This window comes from Suricata suricatta, chromosome 4 (genome assembly GCF_006229205.1).
Source record: "Suricata suricatta isolate VVHF042 chromosome 4, meerkat_22Aug2017_6uvM2_HiC, whole genome shotgun sequence".
NCBI classification, from domain to species: Eukaryota; Metazoa; Chordata; class Mammalia; order Carnivora; family Herpestidae; genus Suricata; species Suricata suricatta.
In genome coordinates, this window is record NC_043703.1 from 69368024 (window position 1) to 69379245 (window position 11222).

The window sequence follows — 11222 nt, forward strand, 5'->3', positions numbered from 1 at the left end:
ATGGACAGTAAGGGACAGGGTCCAAAAAAAATTCCCCAGGAGTCAGGAAGATGATGGTAGTGTCATTAATTCCAGAAAAACCAGGAAGCAGTGATGCTCAATTATGATGACTTCAAATGTTAGCTTGGAAACCCAAGATGTTTTCATGCCCCTTGAATACAGTTGCCTGGGCGGGACCGTGAGAGAGCAGAGCTGTAAAGCAAGCTCTAAAAAATACAGAACGATTCGGCGATTTGCGCATCATCCTTGCGCAGGGGCCATGCTAATCTTCCCTGTGTCGTTCTAATCTTGGCATGTGTGCAGCCAAAGGGAGCCCCCTGTGCCGATTTTATGTAGGCCTCTCGACAGAGATGACAGACGCGCCAGGCGAGGAGTTTCCTACAAAGTTTTTGGTCATTTAATTTTTTAATGGGGGGGTGCCTGGGTGGCTCAGTCAGTTGAGCGTCTGGCTTCAGCTCAGGTCATGATCTCACGGTTCGTGGGTTCAAGCCCCACATCGGGCTCTGTGCTGACAGCTAGCTCAGAGCCTGGAGCCTGCTTCACATTCTGTATCTCCCTCTCTCTCTGACCCTCCCCTGCTCATGTTGTCTCTCTCTGTCTCTCAAAAATAAATAAAAAACATTAAAAAACTTAATTCTTTAATGGCCCCTCTGCCTGACAAAACATGCTTAGAACTGTTGTCTCTTCTGCCTTACTCTGGCTGCCCCACGCACAAACTTGCAGGCAGCAACCGCATCTGACACCTCTCGACCAATGCTACGTTCTCCAAATCTTGCCTTTCGACGTAACCTGTTTAACCCTAGTTCTGACAGGTGGTCTTCATTCCTTGGGCATTGCTCAGCCCTGGCCACATTAGTCGCCGAACTGGTGATTGGTAAGCTTGTACTTGACTCAGAACGACTAAATCAAGCTGCTTCTAACCCTAAAAGGGAATCGCTTTAAGAAGGTATTCCAGGAACGCCTGGGGGGCTCAGTGGGTAAAACATCTGACTCTTGATTTCAGCTCAGGTCACAATCGCATAGTTTGTGGGACGAAGCTCCGCATCAGGCTCTGTGCTGACAGCTCAGAGCCGGCTTGGGATTCTTTCTCTCCCTCTGCCCCTCCCCAGCTTGTACTCTCTCTCCTTCTCAAAATAAATACATAAACTTACAAAAAAGTAAAGAAGGTATTACAACTGTTAAAAGTACATAAGCACATATTAGATAAATATTTAGATAATGCATGCATTAAGCGAAGCATTTTTGACTTCGTGATCAAAGCAGAATCAGCTACGGACCTAAAAACACTTCCTAATTGTTTCATTTATCAATTTAACCCACTGGCTTCAATTTTCCAACCTTCCCCTTGTACGGAAGGCATTACTATTGAAGATTATAGTGATATCCAGGAGAAGAGAATACAGTAATAAGTAATTTACCTTCTGCATGCTTCAGTTGCTTTCCTAAATTACTTATGAAACAGCAACAAATACTACGAATACTATTGGGAAAGCTGACATTATCCATTTCTTATTTAACAATGGAGTCATTAAAAAACAGAGAGAGAAGAGAGGCTGGGAGCAAGAAAGTCATTATTGTATCAAATACAGATCCTGGTATCATGAGAAGCTGCAAGTTTGGTTTGGCTGAAGAACATCAAAATCCACTCAGCAAGAAAATGACATGTGTTGTAGCCAAAGTAAACAGCTTTCATTCATTCTCCATATGCAGGCAGAGGAGGAGAACCCGGCATTTTTTATATTTGTACATTTTGGGGAAACACATAGAATTTTAATCATCATAATATGAACCACGTCCCTTCTGCTACTTAATGTTTCGTAACTGTTTGCGAGTGCTGCATGAGTGTGTGGAAATCAGTGATCCTGTGACATTTCAGCGCTCGTGTGGCTTTTGGCGGGGTCCAGACAGAAAGAAGCACACCTGAATTGTCTCAGTTATGTGAAAATTTATGCTATGACTGTTTCCAGAACAAGTGATTCAAATATCATAGTAACTTATCAATATAACCCTCATTGCCAAGAACATTTTCCTTGAGCCTTATTGACATTTTATTTCATTCTTTTTTTAATGTTTATGTATTTCTGAGAGACAGAGAGAGAGACAGAGCATGAGCTGGGGAGAGGCAGAGAGCGAGGGAGACACAGAATCTGAAGCATGCTCCAGGCTCTGAGCTGTCAGCACAGAGCCCAGCGCGGGGCTCAAACTCATAAACTGTGAAATCATGACCTGAGCCGAAGTCGGATGATCAACCGACTGAGCTACACAGGGCCCTCCCCATCCCCCACAAGTATACTTTTTAAAAAAATTTTTAATGTTTTTTATTTATTTTTGAGACACAGAGAGAGACAGTGTGAGCAGGGGAGGGTCAGAGAAAGAGGGAGACACAGAATCCGAAGCAGGCTCCAGGCTCTGAGCTAGCTGTCAGCACAGAGCCCAATGCGGGGCTCGAACCCATCAGCCGTGAGATCATTACCTGAGCCGAAGCTAGACGCCCAACCGACTGAGCCACTCAGGCACCCCACAAGTGTACTTTTAAATGAAGTCTTTGCAATAGCTCACAGGAATATCTTTCCTATATCTAGACACAGCATTTTTAGTGAAAATTAGTTACTGATTAATTGAAGAAATCACTTGTCTCTGATTCTGACGTTCAGAATACATAGTTCAGTTGGGGAAATGAGCGTAAAACCACGCATGCAGAGCCCACCACAGAGTATGGGGCTAGAGGCTCCTCAAGACAGTATTTGGGTCTCCTTTATGCTTGAATCTCCAGCACCAAGTGCAGTGCTTGGTACATTGTAGGTGCTCAATAAAGTTTGTTGAACAAATAATGAAAGAATGAACAAAGTGGGGTGCCTGGGTGGCTCGGTTGGCTGAGCGTCTGACTCTTGATTTTGGCTTGGGTCATGATCCCAAGGTCATGGGATTGAGTCCTACATCGAGCTCAGAGCTGAGCGTGGAGCCTACTTTGGATTTCCTCTCTCTCTCTGCCCCTCTCCTCCACCCTCTTGCTCGCTCTCTACATTAAAAATAATATTTAAAAAAATGCAAGTGATTAAAAAAATAACTAATGAATAAGCAAGTTAAATTTCTGGTTCTCCACACTTTCCATGGGAAGAGAAAAGTAGCTTATGTGGGAGCAGGTATTCAGGCTTTCTGAAGTTGTGTCTCCCAAACTTTATGGGCTGGTGGCTACTTTTGGTGAGACCTAAAAACCAATCAACCAGCCAAAGAGAAAACCAAATACTCTTTCAGACTTTTCCATCCATTTCTGATAGCCACTGCAAAGCTTATTTCCACGTCTCCAGGGGCATCCTTGAACTTTAGTGGATGACTTGGGAGGGTGCCCCTGTACCCCACAACTTCCTTCAGAATGCTATACCATTCAGAAATGCCAGCCCCCATCTTCTGTCCCTTCCAGAGGCCAGTGGACCAGCTGCTTGCCTTTTTGGGGCCAAACTGTGGCAAATGGGGTTGCACGTAGTATGGTGTTCCCATGAAGAAAAAAACCAAACACTTGTTTCCTTGTTGAATTTTATTTATTTATCTTTGGGAGAGCACAAGTGGAGGGGACAGAGAGAAGGGGATAGAGCATCCAAAGCGGGTTCTGCACTGACAGGCTAACAGCAGCAAGCCTGATGTGGGACTTGAACTCATGAACCTCGAGATCATGACCTGAGCAGAAGTCAGACGCTCAGCCGAGTGACCCAGGCTCGCCCGCTTGCTGACATTTCAAACTACACCTCTTTAATGAAGGCTTTGCTTCTCTCTCATTAGAAGCCCAGCCAGCCTGACTTCTGATTACATTTCCCCACGAAGTGGTGGAGGGTGCTTCCATGTGTATGTGGCTTGAAAGGTGGCCATTGAGACAACCATGTGCTGTAAAATGATTTTGTGCATGTGGCCCGCTAGTAGGGAAAGGCGTTCTGGAAAAATATGTGGGTCTGCAGTGGCTCGACACCAGTCTGGGGCATGAATATGCATGTCTTAAGGAAGGAACAACAGTTGAGAATGGACGAAAGACAAAGCCTGGGCACCGTCCCAACGCCTGTAATCACACCCCGAACCTCCCTTTAGGAGGGCTCAGTTCTGCTCACTTTCAGAGTGAAACTGGCATCTGAAGACATGTTTTTGAGATGTGAACACTGAGGTCTCTTTACCTAAGTATCAGCAATAAAACATCTTTATATTGACAACATTTTCTTTCCCGGAGACATGAGAAAAGAACACGACTTGCCTCGTAGGTCTAAAGAACACTTGCTTCCTTTCTTAAAACCTTCCATGGCATTTTCCCACCTTTTATTTTGAGTTATAGAAAGATGAAGACTTTGGTCCGGGAGCCAAGAAGACTGTGTGCCCTGTATCTTTCACACAGCAGCTACATTTCACAAAAAAGAACTGTTTTTTTAACCTGGTTTTTCCTATGGCATTTAAAAAATCTGCACTGGACTTCGCCACATTCATTTTTTCCATCCCCAAAAGCACCACTGTGAGTTGGTGAGAGGAAAAACATTAACTTCACTTAAGCCTGGAGCGAGGTTAGCGGGCATGTCCGGAATCACACAGTGGCTCAGAGTACCTGCCTGAACACCTTCTTAATCGGTCTGAAGGCTGGCCATTCACACGGCAGGAGATACTTCCTATTGTGGAAGTCTCTGCAGCTGTGTTTCTAAATGGTCAACATCTAGCTTAAGGGAGAAGAATCATTTCATTTTTACTCACTATTCCAAGTTAACAAAGTGAAAATAAAACTGTATTCAATAGTTTGTAGAGAGGTTCTTTCATGATTAAATCTATAGTTGGTTTTTATTAGGCTAGAGAAGTCGATTTGAAAGTTGTCTCGGGTGCCTGGGTGACTCAGTTAATTAATCGTCTGACTCCTGATTTTTGCTCAGGTCATGGTGTCATGGTCATGAGAGGGAGCCCCATGTTGGGCTCTGAGCCGAGCATGGAGTCCACTTGGGATTCTCTCTCTCCTTCACTTTCTGCGCCTCCCCCACTCTCTCTCTCTCAAAACTAATAAACTTTTTTCTTAAATGCTGTCTCGAGTTTTTGAAGGTGATTTCATGGCATGTGTTTGCACCCTCGTGACTGACCCCCACCCCCATTGTAACAGTGTCACTGTCAGCAAAACACCCAAGTGGCAAGACCCACCTCTGAGCCCACTTGTCATTTTACAATTTTTCTTATGTTTGGGCAAAAGCTCACTTTCCAAGTATCTCGAAATCTCTCTTTACCTACATGCTTGTACTCCAGACAAAGTGCTAGAGAATTAAGAGAACACAAAAGCGACGGCCAGCAGTTGGGATACCAACTTTAGGCCAGTTTCACGTCATTAATCTACTCATGGTAATTATTGGTTCTAAATTTAAAGTCTGTCCTTTTAGGGGTGACTGGGTGGCTTAGTTGGTTAAGTGTCTGACTTTGGCTCCGGTCATGATCTCATGGTTTGTGGGTTTGGGCCCCACATTGGACTCTGCACTGACAGCTGAGGCTTGCTTCGGATTCTGTGTGTGTCTCTCTCTCGTGCTGACCTTCTCCTGCTTAATCTCTCAAAAATAAATAAAAACAGTAAACAAAAATTTTTTAAGTCTGTCCCCTTACATTCCGCTATAGTTGACATCCCTGTTTTCTCTGAATTTGCACTTGCAGTAGGACACAATTCTCCTGTCCCTGCTGTACACTTTGCAGACTAAACAATCTCAGTTCCTTTAACTACCCAAGCGTTTCCTAGCTCCCTCCCTGCTGTAGGATGCCTCCCTGAGCCTTCCGCGGGTCTGGAAATCCACCCTCAGCAGCAGCCCTCGCCCTCCAGACGAGATCGGGCGCGTTCAGGGTGGTATGGCCGTAGACAGCCCTCGCCCTCCAAAACAAAAACAAGACAACTCACACACATTCCGGAGACGAACAGGAGGCAGTACATGTAGTCATCTGTGGGCTTCTTGGGCCATTTGATCAAGCAAATTAAATTCTGAGATAGTCCAAAGTTTAGTAATGTAACCAGAAGACTGTTACCCACTGAATATGGCAGTAAAATGAAAACGTGTCTTTCAAGAAGACTTTGGCTGTGACAATGACCAGAGAAGAAAAACTCCGGGGTCCTGGGCAACATGGCCACTTAACGTCACTCGGGGAGATGTGTGAGTCTCCTCTAGCTGGTGATAATCGAAGAGCTGGTCCTACCAGGTATAAAGAAAGGGAGCTTGAAGGAAAAGTTTCTTTACAAGTTGAAAGTAAAAGAAGGTAGGCTGATAAGAATTCCCATAGATTTCAGATAGGAAAAATTATAGATACTGGTTTCAGTTATTAAGAAGCATGAGCTTAAGCCTTGTGATCCCTTAAAGTTCATGTTCAAAAACTGTGTTCAAACACAATCTTTAACAGCTCAGTTTCTAAAATAGTATCATAAAAGCAGGAGAGAGAACAAACTGGTATGTATCTGTAATACAGGAGAAATCTTATCACTAATTACGGAAGGGAAGGGCAGGAGTCCCAGCGTATGTGGCAAACATTTTACTGGAGAGGTACTGGGGTGGGGGGGGGCATGAAAATGTCATTAAAGGGAATGAAAGTACAGGCATGATTAAAAAAAAAAAATACAGCATTCAGAGCAGTTGAGCCAAACGTTGAGTTGGAGACACTACTTCTTTGTTGTGAAGTCTGCATGTGTCTGGTTCGCTTTCCCAATGCCCTCTGAGCCCCGCACCTCGTCTTCTGTTGTCTCTACCTTTAGCCTAAAATAAGACACCCAAGTTTTGGTGTGCGTTCTGGTATCCCAATCACTAAATCTCAGTTGAGTGAGGGGAAACACCAGTTAAAACAGAAGTAGAGGGACGCCTGGTTGGCTCAGTCGGTGGAGTGTCTGACTTCGGTTCAGGTCATGATCTCACAGTTTGTGGGTTCCAGCCCCCCATCAGGCTCTGTGCTGACAGCTCAGAGCCTGGAGCCTGTTTCAGATTCTGGGTCTCTCTCTCTCTGCATCATCCCCACTCACACTCTCTCTCTCAAAAATGAATAAACGTTAAAAATTTTTTTAAACAAAACAGATTTCTCACAGTTGTTATTGTGGTTTCTCCAGATCCAGATTCAGACTTTTCTGACTTTTCTCCCTTACCCCACATGCCCTCTCAACCCTGACTCCTGGGAAATGGGGGGTGGGAGGTAGGGGGGGGGCGTGGGCAGGAGATAGGAAGAGAAAGGAATGCAGCGCATAATTTCTCTTTTCTTTCAGGTTCTCTAAGCAAACCCTGGATTCCGGTTGGACCTGGTGACTGTGTGTTAATATCGTGATGTCTGCATTCTCACTAGATCAGAGCCATCAGATCTTACGGTTTTATGTCTCCAGCTGCCCGGAAAGGGAGTTGCATCTAGTGTCGGCCGCTTTCCATGGTGCACATGCGCAGACTCTCAAGTCCCAACGTAGCAGTTTGAACTTGTGCTAAGCACAGCAACCCGCCTGCTTTTGAGAGTGACCCTCGGGGATTCATGACGTTTTAACGCTACCTGTGCATTCACTAGTTTTGTGACTAAAGACAATGTCCACATTAAGTTGTTTATCTTGGGGCACCAGGGAAGCTCAGTCGGTTGAGCGTCCAGCTTCAGCTCGGGCATGATCTCACAGTTTGCGAAATCAAGCCCCACATTGGGCTTGCGGCTGACAGGGTAGAGCCCACTTCGGATCACTTCTCTCTGGCCCTGCCCCGCTTTCACACACTCTCTCAAAAATAACCATTCAAAAATAAAATAAAAGTAATAAATTGCTTATCTTGTACTTCACTGCAGAAAGTGAAATCCTTGGTGTTTGAATTGGTTTCTCAAAGAATTTCCATTAACCCAGTTCATATTTCTCAACAGGAAATCATATAGACTTGGAAGATGATAAAAGACATATAAAGAACCAAAGACAAGAATAGACGGAGGTCAAAAATACAAATATACCCATGTGAAGAGATAGAAATAAGATATCTGAGGGGCATTTTCACAAAAAGTTGCCTCTTTAGAGAAGAATTTAAAATTATACTTTTTGAGGCACCTAGGTGGCTCGGTGGGTTAAGCATCTGACTTCAGGTCATGACCTCAGGTTTGTGGGCTCAAGCCTCGCATTGGGCTCTGTGCTGACAGCTCAGAGCCTGGAGTCTGCTTCGGATTCCATGTCTCCCTCTCTCTGACCCTCCTTTGCTCGTGCTCTGTCTCTGTCTCTCAAAAACGAATAAATGTTAAAAAAAAGTTTTTATAAATACAAAAATAAAATAAAATTAGACTTCTTTACCTAAATTTTTAGATATAACTTACTTTGTAGAGTATTTGGAAAACTGAAATCCTCTCTCATTTTTATTAATAAAACCAGACTTGTATTTAAAAATACAAAGAGCTCAAGAAGAATGCAGCAAAACACACGTCCCCCAAATCACACATTTAAAGGTAAGATGATCTTAGGGCACGTGGGAGGCTCAGTTGGTTAAGCGTCTGACTTTGGCTCAAATCATAACCTCAAGGTTTGTGGGTTCGAGCTCTGCATTGGGCTGTCTGCTGTCAGCAGCACAGAGACCACTTTGGATCTTCTGCCCCCCCCACCCCTCCCCTGCGCTCTCTCTCAAAAATAGACATTAAAATTTTTTTTAATTAAAAAGGTAAGATTATCTTTTACTGATAAATTATTAAAAGTACTGCTCAAAATAAGTTATGGAATATGGATGCAAAGTAGCTATTTTTATATTTGGTGTAATAGCGGCAATGCTTCAAAAGAAAAGCAATATTGCAAAAGAACAAGTGAGAGACTGAGGAGTCACTTGGCTTTATCAAGTCTTCCGTTAATATTCTGTGAGAAGAAGATATACAAGCTGCATTAAAAAAAAAATTAACCAATTGCACATGATCTCATGGTTATGAGTTCGAGCCCTGAATCAGGCTCCCTGCAGTCAGTGCAGAGCCCACACACTCTCTCTCAAAAATACACGTTAAAAAAAAATTTAACCTAGTATAGAAATTTCTGGCATTTGGAAATGAATGACTGGTCCTGGTTAAAGCCTAGTAGATGCAGATGCTTTGATTCAAAATGCAGTAGGCTAACCCAGATTCTCTCTGCCACAGAGAAAATCGCCACGGGACAGGGCTGGTGTAGACTAGTGTTGGGAAAGAAGTCCATCTGGCAGAAAACTGCAGTAGGAGTAACGACAAACAAGCCTGTGGCACATTTCAGGGTACGGGGACAGCAATCAAAGACAGAAGTCCAAACAGGTTGTTTGCAAGGCCTCTCTTGCCCACGTGGGCAGGGATGTTTACATTTTGTGCATGGTCGCATCCCCAGCTTCCGGGACAGTTCCTGGCTCAACCATTTGATGGCTGAATGAAAATCAACCAAGTGACAGAAGATAGATTTGTCAAAGGAAATTAAATCCCACAAATACCTGAAGAGCACCTAAGCAGTGCAAGGTTAAGCGCCCACCTACAGTGCAGACGTGACAGCCAGGAGGCCCCACAATGAGATGTGCAAATGATGACCGGCTGGTGATGGGATCGACGCGCTGAACTTGTCAAGATCAATTTCTGAAAATCAAGCTTTGCGGCTTTAATGATCCAAGCGTTAGGTATAGACCTAGCATGCCTAAATCACCTATGCTTTAATAATCCTAATAAAAAGGCGAGCATCGGGTAAAGTGGTTTGTGTGGGGCAGAACTCTATCACTCAGGTGCACAAGGCAGACAAGCACCGGAAGAATGAAGGCGGCATGGGGAGGAGCGGATAGGGCTGGAGGTACAGACTGTCCTACCTTAGGAACTGCTGGGCTCCCGCCAACAAGTCCCTCCCCTGGGGCCAGGTGTCATATTTCAAAGAAAAGCCAAAAGTCCAGCTTTGCAAGTGGAAATATCTTGGTTTCAAAATATAGATAACTAATTCAAAAGTTTAAAACACACCCAGAAAACCAAACACACAGATTGAGAAACCATGGAGGCCCATGGAGCCCCAGCCACAGTGTCAGGTCTGGAGCGTACAAATCCCAGGGAGATGAGCTTCACAGAGTCACTGGGATTGTTTTGTGTGAAATGGTTTCCGTCAGAGGCATGTGCCCGGCAGTGTGCTTCCAAGCAGCTATATCCTATCAGTACTGCTGGTTTGATTTGATAAAACCTGCACTGCCTCCGTCTTTAGATTCTATATGGTGTATCATATGTGGCCTGAAGGCCAAATTTTTGTACATTGAATTGGTCCCTAGTAACTCACCATCTAGGAATGATTAACCTTATTCCAGTTTGGGAGTGACCATCCACTGGCATTAGCCAATTTAAAGTTTATGATCCCCTGGTTTTTCAGGTCATTTTAAAGGAAAATTGAGTAAAATCTCTGGGGGAGAACCTTCCATTCCAGTAAACACCCCGCACTGCATTGGCTATGTGATCGGCCCTTGGAGATTTCTGAAGTAGAACTTCTCAGCACTAGAACACTGAGGCTGCTGTTTCAGAGTGGAGCCACACAAAGACGGAATAATGAGTGATTTACTACGTAGGATTTACGTTCTAAATCAGCCAACTTGACCAGAACGGAGTTTTTTCGTCCCTAGTATTATTTGATGATTTTATCATGTTAATTTCCATCCAAATGGCTATGAACAAGCCAGTGAGTTTTGGTTGTTTCTAACATTTATTTCCCAGGTCTACCTAATACTCGACTCTTCAATACTGGCATCGCCTGAGGGGATATCTCCTGATCTGTTTTACAGCAGGGTTAACAAGATAATTCTCCCTCGGTGCCTTTATTTTTGCACCGCGTAAGCATTTATTTCAGGTTATCAAGTGAGGCCACGTGAACCGACCAATGCAGAAACCATCCTTCAATCAAGTTAATACAATGTCAAAAACGTCACCAGGCTAACGATGTTAAACGTAGTGTAGACGCCCGCCCGAGCATCAGTGTGAACGGATAAAAAAGGCACTTACGAGGATGACCCGCAAAGATTCCTAGTTTCAAGACCCAACAAAAAGCCTCCAGGAAGTGAAGTCGGCAGGTTCTAATTTCACTTATTTTCACGGCCGTGTGTGCTTTTTGGGTTGCTATTGTCGTTTTCCACTGTGAAAGCAAAGCGCGTCGGGGGAGTCGGCTGGATTTGGAGCAGAAAAGCCGCCTCTCTCCCGGAAGTCTGACCGAGCCGAGTTCCCGGAGCCGCGCGGCCGCCGCCCGCCCCGGCCCGGCCACCCCTGCAGCCCCGGCCGCCACCCCTGCCGCC

General features: G+C 44.6%; 1 long non-coding RNA gene and 1 other non-coding gene across 2 annotated transcripts in view; one reads left to right on the forward strand and one right to left on the reverse strand.

The window, feature by feature from the left end:
* Window positions 1–209: 209 nt before the first annotated feature.
* Window positions 210–316, reverse strand: LOC115290918. Its single transcript, XR_003908299.1, has one exon. It is a non-coding gene; the product is annotated as a U6 spliceosomal RNA (small nuclear RNA).
* Window positions 317–10527: 10211 nt separating this feature from the next.
* LOC115289597 overlaps window positions 10528–11222 on the forward strand; it is a 10042-nt gene continuing 9347 nt past the window's right edge. The window contains exon 1 of the long non-coding RNA XR_003907706.1: window positions 10528–11003. This is a non-coding gene — a long non-coding RNA (uncharacterized LOC115289597). The remainder of the gene's footprint in view (window positions 11004–11222) is intronic.